Source organism: Colossoma macropomum, unplaced genomic scaffold (genome assembly GCF_904425465.1).
Source record: "Colossoma macropomum unplaced genomic scaffold, Colossoma_macropomum, whole genome shotgun sequence".
In the NCBI taxonomy this organism is placed as follows: Eukaryota; Metazoa; Chordata; class Actinopteri; order Characiformes; family Serrasalmidae; genus Colossoma; species Colossoma macropomum.
Window position 1 is genome coordinate 32,944,756 of NW_023494802.1, and position 22,594 is coordinate 32,967,349.

The following is a 22,594-nucleotide window of genomic DNA, read 5'->3' on the forward strand; positions in this document are numbered from 1 at the left end:
ACTAGTTTGTAAATCATTTCAGTTCACTACTGTCCACTATCCTTGGCCTTTAATACTCTTTGATGGAACTCCCTGCCGGTGAACAGTATTATGGGCTTGCCTTTGCCGAGAAGGGTGCGATGCTGCCTTCAGATCTGGTCAGAATAAGGCACCTCAGAAGACAGCTGGCTCATGCTGCCTTCCGAATGGGACATCTTTTGTCTCGGGAGCGTTCAAATGTTGCCTTAAATACTGCCTAGTAGACAGCTGCCTCCTGATTGGACAGCACCACATATCATGTTGGTCTATTTGTTCCTTGAGTGGAGACAAAGTCCAATGTCATTCTGCACTGCCGTTTCACTTTTTCCTTTCTTAACATCTAAGATCGATATAAAGGAGTCTGTGATATATGTGACAGAGCACTTGGGCTTCTTTCTCCACAGCTTAGAAAAACTGCCAATAGTGCCATTTACTGTTTTACATGGAACTGACCGCTTTGTTTTCACACTTTCATAAAAAAGAGCCAAATTAATGCTTTAACGACTGCACAAAACAGCTCCAACAGACAGAGAGTTCATATTAAAGTATTCGCAGAGCACTTTCTCTTTAAGCTCTCAGGGTTCACTGGATTACATAACGTCAGCTAATGGACTCAAACGTGAGAGTCCAGTGTTAATGAATGTACCTCTCTGCGCAGTGAGTCCTGGAAATCTCCAGACGTTATAAAGTAATAAAAGTAAGTACATCATTACGACATCTAAACACCTTTACGAGGACATCTTCACATAAAAGCGACTTTCTTATTCGCCACCTTCTTATCCGAAATTTCCCGCTCCACCTTAAACGGTCCCGCAGGTCCATTCTGTCTCCTGCTCAGCCACAGGAATGAGGCTGCTGCGCGATTTAAGGTGGAACGGAAAATTTGAATAAAGTGCCTAAATGTAATCATAAAAAAGACATTTAGTCAACTTAGGTACAACATATAATGGTTAAAAGAGAAACATATGACATATATTTATCTTTTTTTTCGCTTTTTTTGCACTTTTGGTCTCCGGTGAGGTACCTCTGCATTGGAGCGCGCGGTCCGTTTTTCCCTCCTCAGCAGGCCCACCAGAGACGGTTAGCAAGGAGGCTAACGGTCGCGCGACATCTTAAAACTCTGAGACACTTTATATCCCAAAAAAAATAACTGTATGGCCAAATATCTAGACATTTCTTTAAATTTTAGCTACATTTCTGAGGCAAATTCGGCCAAAAAAGTGTCTCGAAATCGAAATGCGTCATTAACGGTGTAATTCAGCTCACAAGCTATGTCAACATCTAAACTGTCTCTGAGGCAGAACTGCCTTATTTTCGCCATGGTGTGAGGAGCTAGTTCACAACTTCTGATGTGAAACTTACCTGCAAATAACGTTACAGGCAAGGATGCGAATCGAACCGGGGGCTGAACAGAAGACTTGAGGAGGGCTTAATGTCTTCGACCAGAAAAAAAAAATAATTTATATTTCCTATGTTTACAGTATGCAGCTGTTTCCCCGCTGATAAAACACCTTTTACTGCACGATAATGACACAAAACATGCCTCTCATCACCTGCCGGAGAAAACGGGACGCGCAGTTTCAGCGCGACTCTTTTTAAAGCCACTATTCGCTGGAATATTCCACCGGATATGACGTCTCGAGTTTTTCTAGATATTTCTAAGTTTTTTTTATACAGTTCATGGAGAATAAACAAAATAAGACAGAGAGTAGATACACATCGCCGCGGACAAAGTTCAGACAGCGATGTTGGAAAAGATGTCACAACACAAACACAACAAGCCAGGAGGTCCCGGTACAGCACGGCGGAACAGCTGGCTTTATATTAGAGATATTACACGTTCGCACTTCGGATGTCGACAGCGTTTAGAGAGAACATTTGACGAGATTTACACTTGCATGTTCCTGCTCAACAGACCACCATCTCAGGACTGCACTATTTATTTTTACGCTAGTTGCTTTTTGTAAGAAATTCTCAACACATTTTCAGCGAGTTGAGTGATGCATTAAGCGGATCTGCGCGTACATAAGTAAGGCACCGTCGTCAAACTGCGTGTCCTTATGTACAATGGTTGTTCTGAACGTCAAAAACTCAACAGCGTCTATAATGTAGGTCCAGCTGAAGCCCAAGCAATCAACACCTTCCTGTAATTGTGACTTACTATAGGTGCAGAATTTATACGAAGTATTGTGTTAATTTATGATTAATATTCTATACTCATGAAAATCAAAAAATCAGTAGCTTCTTTGTTGTAGGGCCCAAACTAAGTAAGGCCTAACATTTTACAAACAAATGCGTTAAAGTGTGCCCTATTATTGGAATTTACTACAAGTAAAATTCAAATTGTGTTAAAGTTTAAAACATCTGTCAAACACAATAATCATTAGTTTCTTTACTCTAGGGCCTACAACTATAAAACTAAATGCATTACAGACTATTATTGATACTACAGGAAGCAGAATTTGAAGAAAGCCTTGTGTTATAAGCATTAAAAACTCAATAAATTCTTTACTATAGGGCTCAAAATTGTAAATCCAAATGCATTAAAAAATAATTTATTGCTGTTTTCACAGTAATTAAGACCCTCCTGTAATTGTACCATACTACAGCACCAGAATTAGAATTAAGTGTTGTGTTGATTTATAATTAAAATTCTATACACATAAAATACAAAATAGCTTCTTTACTGTAGGGCCTAGCATTTTAAATCCAAAAACATTATAGCACTAATTTAACACTAGACTTCTACTTGCTGTAATAAATTGTATTGACGATAAGCTTTTTCATGTGTTTGGTTTTACAATTTTGGTCCCTACAGTAAAGAAGCTATTATTTTATTATATATGTATGGAATATTAGTGATAAATCAGCACAACACTTAATTCTAATTCTGGTGCTGTAGTATGGTACAATTACAGGAGGGTCTTAATTGCTGTAAAAACAGCAATAAATTAATGCTTTAAAGCATTTGGATTGACAATTTTGAGCCCTGTAGTAACGCAGCTATTGGGTTTTTGATGTTTAAAACACAACACAAGGCTTTCTTCAAATTCTGCTTGCTGTTGCATCAATAATAGTCTGTAGTGCATTTAGTTTTATAGTTGTAGGCCCTAGAGTAAAGAAACTAATGATTATTGTTTTTGACAGATGTTTTACACTTTGACACAATTAAAATTTTACTTGTAGTAAATTCCAATAATGGGGCACACTTTAATGCATTGGTTGTAAAATGTCAGGCCTTACAGTAAAGAGGCTATTTATTTTTTTAATGTTAATAACATTAATTAAAACTAGAGTTTATAGGCTTGCTATAGTTAGCTGGAATGATAGCACAGTCTGTAATGCCTTCTGTTTTACAAGTTTGGGCCCTACAATAAAAAAAGCTATTGATTTTTTTATTATATGATTATATATAAAATGATAATTATAAATTAACACAATACTTAGTGTAAATTCTGCACCTGTAATAAGTTACAGTTACAGGAAGGTCTTAATTGCTTGGGTTTCAGCTGCGCTGCGTTATAGACGCTATTGAGATTTTGACCCTTAGAACAAGACTTGTACATTAGGACACGCACTTTGACGACGGTCCCTTACTCATGCACGCGCAGATCCGCTTAATGCATCATTCAGTTCGGGAAAATGTGTTGAGAATTTCTTACAAAAAGCAGTCAAAGTAAAAAGCACTAGTGCCGTCCTGAGATCGCGGTCTGTGGAGAAGGAATATGCCAGTGTAAATCTCGTCATATGTTCTCTATAAACGCTGTTGACATCCGAAGTGCGAATGTGTGTCGGATCTCGAATATGAACCCAGCTGTTCCGCGCTCAGTAAAGCCAAACAAGAGAGAAAGGAGGTTTTAAAAAATGAAATGAGAGCAAAGTAAGGTAAGTTAACAAAGCAAAGATTGAAATATAGATGTATACAACTTTTTAACGTTTCTATGAATTTTTCCCATATTTTGCAGTGATTTAACATAGTTGCAAAAATTGTATGTAAGACTGCAGTGAAGGAGGGAGTAAAGCCATTCCACTCACAAGTAAGTATATAATATTTATCCAACATAATCACAAGATTTGCAGACTTACATCTGAAATGTCAGTTTCCAAGTTGTCCATAAAGTAGATTATATCATCGGAAGTAAATGGAGGAACGTAGTCCATTTTTAATGACAACTAAGTATGAATATCAGACCAAAGCAAGTGAATATACGAGATGCGACATGTAGACAATGGGATGCAGTGCCCCTCATGATACTTCCTGAGGAGTGGACAGTGGGAAGCAGTGCTCCTCACCCTGCTTCCTGAGGAGTGGATAGGAGTGCACTATAATTGTGACCATATGAGCATTTAAAAAATAGATGGTTAATACTTTCAGCCTCTGTAGAACAAAAGATGCAAGGATCCACTTCAAATTTACATAATGTATGTAAAATTCACTAAAAGGGTAAACTGCTGATACTATTTTAAAATGGGTTTCTTTAACATTCGGAGCAATACGACATGTTATATAAAAGGAAAAGGACTTCCGCCTTAAAGGAACCGTTAAATCATCCCGTACAAAACATGAAATAAAGTTCCCTAAAACTTTCTCTTTGAAAACTAAACAAACTATTCTATTATCACACTGTTCCAACAAATGAACAGTACCAACTTTTAGAGAAGGCACAGGAGATACAATCACAGAAAATGCATACCCTTTTCTTAAAACAGTAATTTTATACTTTCTAGTAAAATCTTCATAGGATAATAAGTGACCATCTGAACTCAATAAATCATAAACAAATGTTACTCCATTGTTGTACCAATTAGCTTTAAAAATGGATTTTCTATTAACGTTAATAACCTTGTTGTACCACAATAAAGAATTGTGTGGTTAAAATGTGGGTACATCATTTTACCAAAATGCAAGCTTGTTCGTGTAAGTCAGACAGCTTTACAGGAATTTTAGACATCTTAAAGTCAATCACTCCAACCTTCCTAAATACTTTATTTGCAATATGGTACCACATAGATTGAGGTTGGGAATACTTTCTTTTAGTCATTTGACTCTAAAAGCTGCAATTACAGATTCAAACTCCACAGCTCTTAAAACCCCACCAACATAATCCCTGACTAATTGTGATCTGTGTAGGTAGTGAGTTTTGTTCTTCCATGTGAATTTAAATAATATGGATTTGGATGACTTTATCACTTTTGGTGAAATGTATAACAAATTCAACGCAAGCCTTGATAGGTCCTTTCATACGCTAGTGATTTAATGATTTCTGTCCAGCTTCCAACCTGGGAGTGATGATTCCTGAGAGGTAGACAGTGGGATGCAGGGCTCCTCACCCTAATTCCTTAAGAATGGACAGTAAGATGCAGTGCTCCTCACCCTAATTCCTGAGGAGTAGACAGTGTGATGAAGGGCTCCTCACCCTAATTCCTGAGGAGTGGACAGTGGGATGCAGTGCTCCTCACCCTTATTCCTGAATGGTGGACAGTGGGACGCAGTGCCTCACCCTAATTCCTGAGGAGTGGACAGTGGGATGCAGTGCTCCTCACCCTTATTCCTGAATGGTGGACAGTGGGACGCAGTGCCTCACCCTAATTCCTGAGGAGTGGATAGTGGGACGCAGTGCTCCTCACCCAAATTCCTGAGGACTGGGCGGTGGGATGCAGGGCTCCTCACCGTGATTCCTGAGAGGTGGACAGTGTGATGCAGTGCTCCTTACCTTAATTCCTGAGGAGCGAACAGTGGGATGCAAGGCTCCTCACCCTGATTCCTGAGAGGTGGACGCTTGACCACTCACACAGTTGTGTATATTTTAGTCCACTGGTCGCTATCCTTACCTGCAGATCTGCCTTTCTGCAGACTTTAGCTCCAGCACTACCCCACCCCACTTGACCTGTCTTGTTATTGCCCTCAGTAATCCTTGATTAGCTGAATGAGGCATGTTAGTTTTATGCTGGAGGTGAACTGTAGGTCTTTGGTGACCACTAGTTTGGTCTGTTTTTATTTATACAGGGAGATTCACCCGAAAGAGGCCCCGAACATTCTGTTGTAACTCCCGTTAGGACGAAGCAATCTGAACCAAAAAAATACGCTGCATACCTTGACGTATGTGTAATCGATTGCATTTTCTGCCAGACACAAGAAGGGGTATGGGGGTGTGCACCCGGACGTTAAACGTCACAACGGCTGTCCGGCACCTGCCTCATCGCTCCGAAGCAGGGGCATCCCGGCTTGTTCGAAGCTCCATATACTGAGGATCACATTGCACATTGCATCATTCACATTGCTTTGTCCTAGTGAGAGTTATTACAGAATATTTGGGGCCTCTTTCGAGCGAATCTCCCTGTACATGTTATCATTGTCTAGTTTCCTTTGCAAATCTATACAAAGTTAGCAGGTGTAAAAAGTTTTGCACAGGCAAAGTGGTCCTCCCTATGATTTTTATCCTTCTTTTTCTATTGCATTTTTATGTTTAATACAGTCTGCACCACTTAACATACTGACTCTTTTCAAACTTTGTTTTGTAGATCAGTTTAGCAAGAGGTACTGCACACTGCCCTCCCTTTGTCCTTTTATGCTGATAATCTTATCTTTACCTTTTAATATTAATCTGAAAAGTGAAAAATGTTTGCTCGCATATTTCATATTGCATATGCTTACTTTCTTTGGTAGATCACTGTAGATCACCTTACATCACTGTAAGGATAGAGGGGTAGAATCTATGGGAGTTATATGCAAAGTTGTAGCCTGTCTACTGTAAAAAACATATAATAAGAAAGAAGTTGAAGTACAGTGTTTGTGTGATTTGGATTGATGAAATACTTTTGTTCATTTGACCTATTTGACTTTGCTTTGTTTCTATCAAAGTGCTTATGTTAAACTGCTTGTAAACACATAAAGTACGTTTAACTGCCTAAACAGTTTTTTACAGTGAACATTGTAATGCATGTCTTTTGTTATAATTAATGTGCACTTAACTCCTGGAATGACTGTACTACATGAAAAATAGAACTCAGGTTTGATCTGTGTTTAATTTTGAATAGGATATTTCTATTAGCTGGGCAAAATGTTGACTTCATGTGAGCATTTAACACACTGCAAATCTGACCATTGACAAAAATGTAATAATGTAGGGGTAGGCCACCCACAATGCACTGTCCAGGCAAGAATGAAGGAAGCCTTTCTGACAGCCTAACCTGTGAACCTATCTGAGCCTGTCTGTATATTGGTATTTTTAGTTTTACAGTTGAGGCACATTTCCTGAAGTGGTGCCCCTGCTTTCTCGAAACACACTGCACCAGTGGATTTCAGTTCTAGTCTTGGAGATCCACTGTCCTGCACAGTTTATGATATTCTCTGTCTCTAACACACTTGACCCATCTAGAGTTATGAGTTGGATCACGTTTTGGTGTAGGAGTTGGTGAAACTATGCAGGGAAGTGGGTCCTCAGGACTGAGATTGGAAATGTGGACGATTTTCTACATGATTCTGAATGTAATCAGTGTGGCTGATTTAAGCCTGTGATTATTTCTTTTAATATATTATATTACTCACTTTTTGGAAATAATGGAGGAATGTGTGTGAAGTATTGGAAATCATCCTAAGAGACGCAGTATTTTTAGAACAGGTCAAGGACAACTAAAAGAAACAATGTATCTGAATGTTGATATTGTATGTTTATTCAAACATAATGGTATTTAATTAAGTCAGAATGTCATGTGACTGATAATTGGTAGTCAAATCAAGTGATATGAGGTAATTGGGAGGGGCGGGGAAGGAGTCATGTGATGACTCCTCTTTGGCCCAGAACTGTTTCAAAGAGGACTGAATTTTGTATGCACTTTAGTTGATTCTCAAGACAACTCAGATTAATGCTTGTCTGTTTGTTTGTGGATCCTTAATGTTCAATAAAAGATTGTATTTTTCTGCCACCCTTGGTGTTGGGATTCCTTTATTTTTTTAATCAGATGCAAGCAGTTTCCCGTTACAAAAATCGCTTCATTACACCATATTGACCCTACATTGAGTTGTCAGTTTATTAGATCCATCTGCCTTATACCTACACCTGGCCATTGTATCAGGTAGACATACCATATAGGCATTGTTTGTAGGTGTACATTTACAGACTGTAGCCAAACTGTTGCTACTTTATTAGCTCCCTTCTTCCCCATTCATCACTGGTTAGTTTCTGACCACAGGTCCAGATATTAGCTGGGTGGTGGTCCATTCTAAGCACAGCAGTGACACTGACAAATGTACAAATGTATCATATACAGCAGCGTCATTGCTAGGTTGAGTGGTCCACCACCTACAAATATCCAGCCAACAGTGATCCTGTGACAAGAAGCTATTTATAAAAATCTGGAGTACACACTTAAGATGGTTCTTCAAGTGTTCTTTAGTAAAGTCAGTAGTTCTATTTAGAACTATTTCATGATTAAATGGTTCTTTGCATGGTGAAATGGTTCTTCAGAAAGACGATTTCAAAAAATACGCTAAAATTGATGTGCAATAAAAAATACTGGTAGCTGTTTTCTCCAGCAACACTTGTTTGTTTTACAAAAAAGAGAAACTCTACGGTTTCTGCTATTCCTTAAAAACTTTATGCTGATGCAAGGACCGCAGATATACATAGGCCTCTTTTCCACTGTCGAGCCAAACAGTTCTCAGGGCCATACTGTGCGAACATGTCAAAACTTGTGAGACTGGTTACGGTTTATTTTTCCATCTGTTGTGCTGCTATATCAGAGCCAGGAAATCTAAACTGATTGGCTAACCGCTAACAGACTAATATCTACATACACACACCACCCACCACAAAACAAGTTTGATTCCGTCTGTCGAACACCAGCCTCTCTGCGTGTTATTCTTTATTCTTTAAACAGGTGTTATTTGAGCATCTGTTACTGGAACTGAGCCTTTACTGCGGTGGGCTTCACCCGTAGCTGGCGAACTACACTAGCATTAGCATCCCAAAGCAGGGTTTACCTCAAAGCACCACAGAGTATTCTAGACTAAGTCTATTTTTTATATTTCTGCCACTCCAACATTAGCCATTCCTATTTGTGCTCTCATATATGAGGCTTTATCCTCTCAACGGGTGTCATTAGGCATCAGTTCACTGGTACTAAGTCTGTACTGCAGTGGGAGGCACAGTACGCTTGCGTTAACTTGGCCTAGCAGCCTACAGCTTAAAACACTACAGAACCGGTATATCTGTCACTCCAACACCAATCTTTACACTTTGCTCTTGCTGAAATAAGTTTTTATCATCTGTACTTGTGATAGCAGAGCACCAGTTAGTCAAATCGAAACTGTCCTGGGGGGTTTGGATCTCTTTAGGTAAACTAAGTTAGCTAAGATAGAGGAGCAGCTAGTATAGGTTATCTTAGATAGGACGCTACAGCTCTAAACACCACAGAACAGGTTTAATTTTGGCTTTCTGTCCCTCCTACACCAGCCACCGGACGTTTCCTCAGATCTGAGTCATTATTATCTAAACTTGAATCGGGAAACCTTTTGTTAATCAGAATTGGACCTGTTCTGTGGTGAGCAGAGCTGGCAGCATGCTACGCTTGTGCTAATCACCTCCTGGTTATCGACGCAGTTTTACAATTAAAAATTGGTGTTAGATTTGATGTTTACTGAGTGGTGAATTTCAAATTGAGCCCTGCTTTCATTTATTTGGCGTCCATGTAAGTGAACTGAACCTATTTGATTGTTTGAAATAGCGCAGCAGGATGCTGTGGCACAATACCGACATAAACATAGAACCAATCAGTGAATAGATACGTTGTTATGTCATCCCACCAAATGTTTCTATAGCCGCAAGTATGGTTAGCTAACCGTGCCAAAAAAACACATTAAGTCTGGTTTTTAAGCATTCCATGTCGAGCCATGTCTGTGTGAAAAAGTTCTGCCCTGCAATGGAGAAAGGCCATAGTTGAACAGCGCAGCAGTATGAAGGTGATGGAACTAAATGCTCTTTGATTCATTTTCCCCCCAGCAAGTACCAAAATAACATGCTGAAATGAATAAAGGAACAGTGAGACTTTGGTTGCTTGTTGTGTTTTCCTGCTGTATTCCCATATGGGTTTTGTCCCAATGCAAAATTGTACATCAACCAACCCGATTCGGACTATGCATGCGCAGGAACACTGTAAAATGATATTGGAACTGACAAACCTTTGCTGCGTCTGATGTATTTAATGCCTCTAATAGTTCCCTCAAAGAAAGTGGTTATGAATACATTATCTGATGCCTGACATGATGTTTTTGGTAGTGAGATAGATAGTCTGTGCTGTCAGACAGTAAGGCAAAATAGAACCCAAAGAAAAACGTCTTATAGATTTACCATAATTTTATGATTATAATCTCAGGAACTTCACTGGTCATTTTGGATAACAAATAAAATGGCTATATTTGTAGACAATGTAGACATTGTGTCCCTCGTTCCTCTCTACCATTGTAAAGAATTCACTGTCATGATTCTGTCTGACTTTACAACACTGAGATTACAACTTAATGATTAATTTAAAATCTGGTGGAATTTCCTTTTTAAGTCATGTGATCATGAAAAATATGTTGCTCTGCTGCTGAGAAGTTAAATTATGATTACGAGAGTTACTGACCTATAAGACTGTCTTTTCACCGTTACACATGCATGTGTGAGCTCCTAGGCGACAGTGTCTCATTGACTGTAATTCAGCAGTCAGCCTCTGGGAGAGGAATTTGAGTCCCCACTCTTCATCTGTCCAGTTACTGGTTTACTCGTGAGTAAACTAACTCTCAATTAAAGACTAGTTAAGGACTGTTATAACATGCCACCTTCAAGGCAAGGCCGCTTGGTGATCTTCCTGTGCCTAAATAAAGTCCTGAAACCCATTAGACATCTGAACCAGACCCTGTAATCCTATGAACTGTCATCTGGAGTGATTTAACGTGAAAACTCCGTTCTAGAGTCAGAAGTGTACACAGTGGTGGCAAAATGAACCAAACATCCAAAGCATTCAATGCCTCCAAAAGCTTTTACATGTAATGGTTACAAACACACTGCCTGATGTCTGAGACATTGTTTTGGCAGACAGGTTGTGTTGTAAATCAAAATAGTCAACAAAGTTGGTAAGTTCTTCTACAATTAACCATTTCACATCAAAATACTCTGAATGACTTTGTTTACCTATCAACAATTGTAAATTTAATGAGGTAAAGTGACCAAAAGAGCAAAAGAGATGGAGACAATTTTGGCAGAGTATGCAGGTTGCAGCCAGGTTTGTACAGTGATGGAGGCGGACTGCAGTGACAGCGAGTCCTCAGCATTGAGAAGCTGCGACAAGCAACACAATGATACATGGCGGAGGAGCTCAAGGAGGAGACGATGTGCTGAGTGCCCCCCGAGTGAGTGTCAGCAGAGCGACTGTTGTGCTGGTGGTGCAGGAAGAGGGGACACTGAGCCTGGAAATGCCGCAAACCTAAGCCGGTGGGCAAACAGAAGCCAGCCAGGAAGATCGGCTACTCTGCGGACTTTGGGTTAAGTGCAACGTGGATGGAACGCAGCAGCTTCTGGTCGTGGTGTGGGGTCTAAGTCAAGTGCATGAGTTCTGGCTCATGCTTATACAGGATGCATGCATATTCGGTGTGGATTTCCTTGTGGCCGCCGGGGCCGTGCTTGGCTTCAGAAAGAAAACGCCGGGCTTGGAGACGGGACAAGCAAAGCTGGTTGCAGAGGCTAGCAGCGGAGCCAAGGCAGAGAGTCGGAGCTCCCTGGTAGCGTGGGTTTGGTCCCTGTGGGTGAAGCTCATAGTTCTGCAAGGGTTGAACATGCAATGCCAGAGCCAGTTGGTGGATATCTGGGGGCAGGATGCGTTGAGGGCACCATGGCTCTTTTGCGGGTGAGACCACCAATGTTGCAGGAGCTGAATATGCAGCTCAAGTGCCAGTGGATTGATCCCCGAGGGCTGTGGGGAAGATGGTGTTGGGTGTGGTGTATGTATGTGTGCTGGTACACTATATGTACCCTGCTTTATGTATGTATGTATACTGGTACACTATATGTACACTACTATATGTATGTATACTGGTACAGTAGGCCTAATGGTATACTTTTTTAATTACAAAAAGTAAGGAAATTTTTGTTTCCATGTTGTGGGTCCTTTAAGGGTTTCAGATGAGGGGTAGCTTTGAAGCATTCTGTGGAGTTCATCTCAGTTGTAATTGGATAACATGATGTGTTTTTGGCCTCAGTCACTGTTTTGCATTGCTGCGGGGCCTGGGATGATCTCGGTTAGAGACAGAATTAGCAGCAGATTTACAATTGTAGGAGTATGACTACAGCAGGGTTATGAGAATCATGGGGTTATGACTATAGTGGGGTCATAGTGGGACTATGACTATATTCTAGAACTTTGTAGATTAACAAGGTGTTTCCAGCAACTTGACAAACTGGATGAGGGGTGCTCATAAATAATGACTGAGTGAGTGTAATGTGATTCGTTTACTTTGTGAAGGAAAGGATAAAGATTCCAGTGATTAAATGTTTATTACCTCATTTGTTGGCCAAAATGATGAACAATATTATGTACAGCACTGTGCAAAAGTTAATTCATTTATTCAATTTTGAGTTAAAACAGCCATTAGATTTAAGATAATCCTCTTACATAAGTTTCAAACTTGAAGTTAAAAAAATGAGTTTCAGAGGAAAAGGGACTCCTAACAACCATCTGCAAACCTAGTAGAACTGTCACCATCAGATAAACAGCACATAAAGCTTTTGTCTTCAAGAGACAGAAAAAAAACAAGCTCCACTCTTGCTTCAGATCTGAAAAATCCACAGGTGTTTCTGTCCATTCTTCCACGGTGAGAAGAAAACTCAATGATGTGGGTCTGAAAGAATGTTTTGCTGTCAAGAAGCTGTTACTGAGAACGAAAAATAGACAAGAGAAGAAAATTTGCCCTAGAACACCAACATCTGAGATGTAGACTTAGGCTTTATGGTTTAAATTTGCAACTGAATTTACTTCTAAGACTGAACTTTGGAAGTGTGGAAAAAAATCTTTTCAGATTTTGTTGAAAAACTTCAAGTAAATCTCCTGAAAATAGTGGAAACTGTAATAAAGACAAAGTGTGAACACACTAAGTACTGGAAAATTTGAAATTATATTTCATAGTAGAGGCTTCTGTGCAACTTTGTTAAATATTTCCTGCTTTTTCCTGACATGAAAAACAAATAACTTGTACTGAAAGGGTGTTTTGACTGGAAAGTGAATAAATGAAAGATGGCATCTGACTTTTGCACAGTATTGCATATGTAAACCTTCTGCAAGCTAGGAAGTGGCTTGAAGGCCAAATTATCATGCCTTGCTAGCATGCATCCTAGTGTGCTAGACTTCCAGTCAATGCAGTTAACCACAAATGCTACGACATACTGTGAAGAGGGAGATACACCAGTTAAATCAATGAAGACTGACTGTGATGGAGTATCCTTTGGATTGTCAGATAAAAAATTGTAGGCTATGTCTGTTGCTGCCCGTGTAGAAATATCTACGCCCTGATGTCTGTACGTCAGGAATACCATTTCTTGTAGAGAAATGGAATATGTTGCATGCAGCTTTTTTGGAATTGTTTCATATCGCTGTGATTGCACTGCAGTTGCACTGGAATTATGTTGCATGCAATTCACATGCAACAAGTTGCTTGAAAGCTTCACCGTGTAAAGACAGCTTTGTTTCCATTGCTATATGCTCAGTCAAGATGTTACTAGACCCCCAAACAGCCAGGTACCAAGTAATGGTACTAGTAGTAGTAGTAGTAGTAAATGCAGCCTGTACATGCATATTAAGCTTATTTGTATTAAGTTAGCCCAGCGATGGACTGGCGACCTGTCAAGGGTGTATCCTGCCTTCTGCCAAATGACAGCTGGGATAGGCTCCAGCACCCCACCGCGACCCAGAAGGATAAGCGGTTTAGATGATGTATGTATGTATGTACGTATTAAGTTACTGTCATATGCCAAAATTTGGGATCTGTGGAATCAGGAACAAGAGGCCTTGAACCGAGTCCTCCAGCCTCACCCATGAAGTTCTACCTATGGTTATGGCAGAAGTGTCAGCTATCGTTAGTTCGAGGCCTCTTGTTCCTGATTCCACCCCTGGTCAAATGACAAGCCTTGTTGATTTTCTAAGTTAAAATAAGTTCCTCTACAGGGAACACATTTCTGCACAGTTTCATGTACAATGACTGTGTATCTGTTGAATGTAACATAATGGGGAAAACATAAAACATAAAATCTTTTTTATATATATATATACATATAGTGTTTTTTCAACACGATAAACTTTACTGTAAATGAAACATGCTAAAATATGGTGTTCTCATTGAACTCTCTTTTAACGTAGTTGCAATGATCAGATTCATCCACTCAGGGGAGGGGTCAGAAACACAACCCCACACATCTCTCATCCATATAGCTCATTCATTTAAGTCCTCTTCCAACCCTCCTGAGTGCACTGGCTGGCGTCACTGTTCTAAACCCCACATGGATGTGGATTTGTTACAGACTGCCAATGGAATAGTGTGCAGAGAACAGCCTTTCCTGAAGAGTACAACACTCTTACAAGGGGTCCCCATAGCAAAGAAAATCCACTTGCAAAGGCTCAGTCCTGTCTTGGGTGAAAATGGTCTAATCAGAGTAGGGGCAGGTTGTAACAATCAGAACATTCACAGAAAGTGCTATTCGTACTTTGGATTTTGACTGATCGGTGGTAATAGATGTATAAACAGTCTTCTGCGTTCATGTGTCAGCTGCTGGAAGCTTCGTGGCATAACAGAGAGATGTCGGATCTGTCAGAAGAGCAACTGAGGAAGTCGCCACTATTCACAAACACTGGCCTGGATGTTTTCGGACCTTGGATCACTACTGCACGCTGCACAAGAGAAGGCCAGGCTTTCATTGCTTTATATGTATGAGTACTCGTGCAGTTCACATCGAGGTCATTGAGTCAATGGACACCTCTAGTTGCATTAACCCCTTAAAATCCCAGGCTTATTACATACTAAGGCTTATTATTCCGTAACTACAGGCACTTCAGTGCAAACTGGCTGAGCTATTTGCAGGTTATAGAAGTGTGTAATAAACCTTTGGGCCTGCCTGTGGGCCCCGGAAATGTAATGTTAACGCAATAAGGAGATACTCTGCAATTCGTGGTCCAGCTAAGCAGTTTCATTGCGATTGCGGAATCAATTTTGTTGGAAAAAGCTCATTCCAGGCTCCATTTCAAATTCTCCACACATGGGAAGCGCATGTGAACGGATGATTAGTGTTGCACAGAGAATCTTGGATTCTGTGCTGACATGCACCGAGTCTTCCAGCCTCACCCATGAAGTTCTACCCACAGTTATGGCAGAAGGGTCAGCTATCATTAATTCAAGGCCTCTTGTTCCTGATTGCACAGATGTAGACACTGATTGACATTGATACTTACCACAGTAATGCTACTCACCCTGAAGGCAAACGTTCACCTTCCACTTGCCAGCTTCACAGAAACTGTAGAAACAACACTGGCATTCAGAGCCTGGCAAACCAGTTTGGAATTGCTGGAAATGAGTGCGCCACATACCCCATAAGTTCGTCATAAATGACTGGAGTCACTACTAAACATTCTAGCAGGCGACCTTGTGGTGTTGAAAGACAGCCACACAGCGAGAAATGACTGGCCAATGGCATTAGTCACCAGAGTCTTTCCAATAGGGCTACAACAATTTTTGATAGTCGAATAATCTATCGATTATTGAAATGAATAATCGATTTTTTGGATTATGAATCACTCAATTACCAAATAACTAATGTGTAACTGCTTTTAAATTTAGCTTGAGGTTGTTTAATGCATTTGCTAACTAACAATGAAGACAATAAAGATAAATACCTTATTCAAAAATTCACTGTTTTAATGATTTTTCTGCTAATGCAAAAAAATAAATTAAGCTCAATATCGTTTTCTGGTCAAACTTCAAAACCAAGGATGTGCAAAGAATCAGCAGTAAAGTATACCAAAACAAAATCAGTTTTCTCTTAATCACACCAACAGGTTCTCTGTGCTTCCCCAACCACATGACCATATCTACACAAACATCACACAAGCATGTGTGGATGGTTTTATAATTCTATCCCACTTTCTGAGTGCGATGTTCTTGAAATAGTGTAATTTTGGACAGAACCTTTCTTAAACTGCCGCTCTGTAATGGTACTGAATACAGTCCAGCAGCGATGTTGACCACCCCAAAATGGTGGCTCCACTGAAGTGCCTGGCTGGGCCCAAAGCCTGGCTGTTTGCAACTTTTTACAAAAGCTCTCCTATGTTCACTGAATTTGAACGCACCAGTGGCCTCGATGTTAAGACAATGATGCAATGACGTTGTGAATTACAGTTACTTGCTTCTCCATTACAACTCATTAACGATTCCAGAGAACATGCATTTCAAAAATGTTACAGCTCATAACATGAAGTAGGACGGCCTTTAACATTAACATTTGCTAACTAGCTCGCTAGGACAACTAAGGACAAGATTAATCGTCTTCATCCAGTGAGCCGACATGTTTCCTCTTCAGATGCTCCAGCGTGGAGGATGTGCTCCCTTAGTCAGCTGAGGTCGGCTTTACAAACAGCACAACTGACATCCTTTTTTTAAAAAAGTAAAAGTTAAAAGAGTGAAGTGTGAAATGCTCCCACACTTCTGTGGATTTTATTCTTGAGGCTGTCATCACGCTTTTGTTAACTAAGCGGTAATGTCAAAACATTCTTAGCTAGCGAAAGAAACATGCATGATGACATCACCAACTAATTGACTATTAAATTAGTTGCTAATTTGGTCATTAATTTTTGTCGACTAAGTTGATTAATCATTGCACCCATACTTTCCAAGTGATGATGAAAAGGTTTGCAAGGTCAAACTTAAGGTAACCAAAAAAGGGACATGCCAGAAGTTGCTGAGGCCTGTGTCTGAAGTCATCCTGCTCATTAGAATGGAGGACTGAAGCATAATCTCAATATAGTTATATATGGCATCTTCACAGATCCCAGGCGTGGAGTGTTCTGTACGCAGTTTATGCTAAATAGCGCCTCCTCTTGAGGACTTTTAGTTTAGCAGCCTATATCTTTTCCCTTGCAGTGGAAAGCAGGAAATAGCTCTGTCTAATACTCCACCAGCCATGCTTTGCTGTTTAAACTTAATCTGTTGCAATTTTACTTGTTTATCCCATTAAAAGAATTGTCTGTAAGTTTTTAAAATATTATACACACTCTAGGTTAATATGTTTTAACTATTTGTGCCTTATTTCACTTTAGCACTTTAATCTTAGTTGTGTTGAAAAACACCATATAGCCTTATTTCTATATCCTGCTATTGTTTTCTTAGCTTCCATTCCTAGTCCCTATGTATACGAAGAGCTTAAAGCCTCTTATATGCAAGATTTGTAATTTATCAATGCAGTTTGCATAGCTTTAAAATGCTTATTCAACTAAATGTTAAGATGACAGTGCATAGGTCTTCATAATAAGCAGAGCATTGTATTTAGCAGCCTCCTTCAGTCACCTTGTACTGTTGTAAATTATTGAGCATGCTGTAACTTTCATAGCGTTACTCACATTGCCTTTGTTATCCTATTTTTTTTAGTTTTGCTTATAGTTTCACTCTTATTCACTCAGTGCATGAATATCCAGCTCAGTGAAGCACTGGAGCTTGGAGGCTATATCCTAACTCCCATGTATTTGAATGGAGTTTGGCTTGCTGTTGAACTGTGTCCATATACACATACAAGGAGAATACCATCTCTGTCGTTTAGTACACATGGCAGCGGATGGGAGGGAATTTTGGCAGAGAGTTCCGGAGAACAACGCTAGATTGAGAAGCAGCTCTGCTTCATTGCTATACTCAGTAAGTCTGCCTTTTACAGGCCCACAAGTTCCAGGTTCTTCCCAGATACTTTACTGGAAAATACACAGAATACACAGGTGGTTACTCTAATCAAAACTGGGAAAACACTTCAAAAAAACTTTCTAGTTGCTTAGAATCAAACCACTGCTATCTGTCAAGCAAAGCAACCACCTTGAAGTCCACAGTGGCTTATAGTGTAATGGAGGCATGTCAAACTGGGGACCTTCCAGGCCAATGTGTTGCAGATATTAGTGTTTACCCTCATCTAACACTCTGAATTCGGTTCCTGAAGGCCTTGCTAAGCAGCTGATGAGCTGAATTGGGTGTGTTTAATGAGACAGTGTGGAGAGGTCTGCAGCCTTTTGGTCTGTTAGGACTGGAGCTTGACGCATGTTGTGTAATGGCTGGATGCTTTTCAAGAATTTAGTTAGAAATCGCTTTCTTAGATTGGCTTTACACAGTGAAACTTTAACACAACTTTAGTGGCTTGAAAGCTATATGGAATAAAGCATCCTGTACCTCTTTTGAAACTCACAGCTGAAAGCAACAGCTGCAAGGGTCTCAACTTTGTGAAACAGTTTCATGAAACAGCCAATCAAAATTGCAATAACGCATTGCGTGATCATGTATAACAACAAATTTCAGACGATCGATTTCACCACTTTAGTAGACAAGAAAATATTGGCCGGTTGAAAGGGAGACTTCCTGAATGACTTAAAGCAAGACTGGCAGTTTTTCATTTGTCAGTTTCCTGAGCTTTGAAGTTTCTCCAAGCTACAGTTTCTCTAATCAGCTGTGTTAACTAGTCAACTAATACCAACACCTGTTTAAAACATCAAGTAATGTTTACTTAAACACTTATTTTCAAAGGCTTAACACACACAAAACAAATATATAGCAAAGAATCATAGATAGATAGATAAAAGACATATATAAGCAGTGACAGCTGGAAAAATTATGTAAAGACCATAAAAATGCTGCAAATATGTAAATAACACTGAACAGGTGACTTTATATAATGAGAATGATTTGGTGTATCAAAACCTCAAGCTGCTAAATTGGCTAACTAGTGAAGTAATGGAATATGTTGTACGCAACTTGCTTCATGTAACTATCAAGTTGCATAGAAACTATGTTGCATGCAACTCACAACATGCAACTAGTTGCATGAAAGTTTCACTGTGCAAAGCCAGCCTTGCTTCCATTGCTATGTGCTCGATCAAGATGTTTCTGGACACCCCTAACTCCCCAATCCAAAATAACATGTCTAACTAGTACATGTAGTAAATTTAGCCTCTATATAGATATTAAGCTGATTTGCATTAATTACAGTTGGATGCAATTTTGGGCACCCTTGGTCAAATGACATGTTTTGTTGATTTTCTAAGTTGAAATAAGTTACATGTCCTCTACAGAGACACACTTCTGTACAGTTGAATGCACCACAATTACTGTGTATTTGCTGAATTTGACATATTGGAAAAAAAGAAACATAAAATGTGGCCTTTGCAAAAGTTATGGTGCATTTTGTATTTCATGTTTTATTTTTTTCCAATGTGATAAACTTTAAAAGAGCTTAAATGATTCTTCTTTAAACAACTAAATATTTAATGTAAATGACATTGCACATTGTGTGCAGTTACACATTTCCACCCGAGAGGTCTCCATATCATACATTCTTTCTTTTGGAATTTTTCTCACATTCATTAAAAATCTTCAGAGGATGTAAGTGAACGATATACTACTGTCATCTCATCTTCATCAGTATAATGTTGATTTTGCATATGAGGTCTAAACATTTGAACAGCCAAAAATGCTTGTAAGTGCAGAAACACCCTTAAATTAAAACTCTTTTCATTCTTTCTTGATTTTCACTTATGTGTGTATTTATTTATTTAATTATTTATTTAATATTTTGCAAAGCAAAATTATCAAAAACAAAACAAAATAAAAAAACAAACAAACTACGTTATGGTGGTGTAACTTGGGGGCTTTAAGTGAACATATATAGTGTTTATAGCAAGAAATGTTTCTGAAAGTCTGTGTTGAAAACATCACAAGGCAAAGTTCAGGAGTCTGCTGCCTCAGTGATTTGATCTAATTCTCAAAGGGGTTTTTCACCAGCAGATGGTGGTGCAGCTCTGTGCTCTGAGCAATGGAGTACAGTGTGTTTTCATTAAGAGTCAAGCTCCCATGTGGTTACGGATAAGCTGCATGATGCCTGAAGCACTGTTTTACAATAGTTTTGAGATCAGCTTTTGGCTTAAAACACTATTTTAAAAATGTGTTCTTGGCAGAGCAGCACATGTAAGGTGTTGTGAGGCTAAATAGTCTGTTTGTTAACCGTTCCTGCTGGAAAAATCCTAGAAACTATTAAAGGCTTTTGCTGGTTCCTGGTGGTGTCCAATAGTCATTAATGGTATTCTGTTTTTCTGATGACATCACATCATGATATCACAGTGTAAAGGATCCTAATAATGTTCCAGATGCATTTGATGGTTTCCGAATGGGTTCTAAAGGTGTCCTACAGGAAACCAGTGCTCTCTAATGGAAAGCGTTAAGCCAATTCCTTTTAGAAAGTAAAACCATTAGGTTGTAATGGCCTGTTTCAGCAGGGATTATCCACATTACATCTAAAAATTCAGCATACCACTTTAGAATATGACTACCCTTACAAACGTTTATGATTGGTTTAATTTATGGTTATTAATTAGTTCACAAACACCTTAAACTCATTAATAAACGTTATAACACATTAATAAAAAGAGCAAATGTGCTCTGTTATATCTGATAAATATGAAAATCTGATGAAGCTGAGTTTAATGCCAACTTATGAAAAAGACAAAGTAAGATAAGTAACCAGTTAAATTTGTGGTTTAACTGTATAAATGAATGTGGGTTTACTATTAGGCAAACAGTCTCTGCTGCCCTAATAACCATTAATAAATTTTAAACGATTCATAAACCCTTTATAATTGTAGTCTTATTCCAATTCATAAAAACAAATGTAGACTCATTTTAGTCTGTGAGTAAAATGGCTATATTTGCATTAGCCATCATGACGTCTGGTTCCTATCACCACCACTGTTTCACATCTAACTCTAAACAACTTTGTTCTCATATCAGTAATTTATTCCCCGAGTTCTCCAGGCCTCTCAAGGTTTATCTTGTAAAAGTTGCAGGAGAAAACGTAAGTCATCGGAAAGGCCCAACTGACCAAAAGCGGCTAGAGGTGTGATCAGTCCGGAGTGCGGATTCAGAAGAAGGTTCTGAATCCTGTAGTCTTCGTTTCCTTTTGGGTTTCCATTTGCTTAATGTTGCTCACCACAGCACTGGGCTGTGCAATGCTAAACACAGCCTGCTGTATGAGAAAAAGCAAACACTTCACATTGTGCTTCTCTCTCTTCAAAACAAGAATAATACCATTAAAGCCACAGGAACAGAGCCTTATTCCATTTGCACTGAGCTGCTTCTTTGTTTGGTCTGGAGAGGATGATGCCATTTATCAAGTTATGAAACTCTACACAAGACTTCTTCATCGTCGTTTTAACTGCAGGCTGACATTCTGCAGGAGCAATGCAGCGGATGAGGAGCCCACTTAATGTAGTGACGGTTTTACTGCAAAGCTCCATATTCAAAAATACACAGCTTTTAGATAAGATGAGTAAAACCTGAATACAGGGCCCACTCTAGCATTTTGGGGGCCCTAAGCAGTTTTTTGAGGGGGGGCCCCCCATGTGCCTAGCTTGTAAACAGTTAAAAAATAAAAGTGAAGAGAATAATTTTTCCGCTGAGGCCTCAAGCTATCGTTTCGAGTTATCAGTGTTATTAACTTGATGAACCTTGACTGTAAACTGTCACGGCATGTTGATTTATTTTCAGCCTAATTTGTGTGTGTTTAATATGGAAAAGATTTGCTGAATTATTGTGTGAATAAGGATCCGTCTTAACATAATCCAAATATTTATACATATAAATCTTATACAGTCTTAAATAAACGTTCCTAAAAATCCTAACTTTGTTATTAACAAACCATTTGCTTGCTAGCTGATGTAGTGTAAAATTTAGGGCTAACTAATAACCATGAATTGCACAAATGGTCTAAATAAATAAAAAAATAACTGCCACTTGAGGTGTTGTGCACGATTTAATGTTAACAGGGTACTAGAGATAAGAGATAACCCTAATAGTGTCTCAGCATTGTCCACACTGACTTCTTGTTGTCTATTTAAGACATGATTAACCAGTCTCTATGTTCTCTTTAACCCAGCGTCTTATTAGACAACATAATGGTAACTTACAGTAATTACCTAAAAGTACGTATACGGCCCCTCCTTGGCCGCAAGGCCCTAAGAAGCCGCTTAAAGCTGGTTCTCCCTGAATAAATTCATCCCAGAGATATTGCTTGTAATTAATTAATTATTGTAATATTAGTGTGATTAATAAACTTGGTAGATAAATAGTTGACATTACCAATACTACTTGAAGTGCTAATTACATAAACCGTCCACTGCTAGGTGTGCAATAAAGAGCCTTGACCAAAACAGAGGTAAGATACTGCACTAGCCAGCTACTGTGGCTGCCAAGATGGGCTATAGTCTGTAATTGTACACCTATAGTGGAGAGCCTGCATGAAGCCAGCTGTTTCCAATA

At 39.2% G+C, this 22,594-nt stretch overlaps 1 protein-coding gene and 1 long non-coding RNA gene across 5 annotated transcripts in view; one reads left to right on the plus strand and one right to left on the minus strand.

The window, feature by feature from the left end:
- Window positions 1-1,822, minus strand: part of tmem269 (transmembrane protein 269) — a 16,183-nt gene extending 14,361 nt beyond the window's left edge. For 2 of the 3 annotated variants that reach the window (XM_036592318.1, XM_036592317.1), the window contains exon 1: window positions 665-784. The gene's annotated coding sequence lies outside the window, so the exon portion shown is untranslated. Of the gene's footprint in view, window positions 1-664; window positions 785-1,380 lie in introns of those variants that run through there. The other variant, XM_036592316.1, reaches the window with a different exon arrangement.
- On the plus strand, window positions 644-7,904 carry LOC118822976. Of its 2 annotated transcripts, none has more exons than XR_005008489.1 (3): window positions 644-715; window positions 3,984-4,055; window positions 5,291-7,904. It is a non-coding gene; the product is annotated as an uncharacterized LOC118822976 (long non-coding RNA). The 2 variants fall into 2 exon arrangements; XR_005008490.1 differs by lacking the exon at window positions 644-715 and adding an exon at window positions 3,786-3,903.
- Window positions 7,905-22,594: the final 14,690 nt, after the last annotated feature.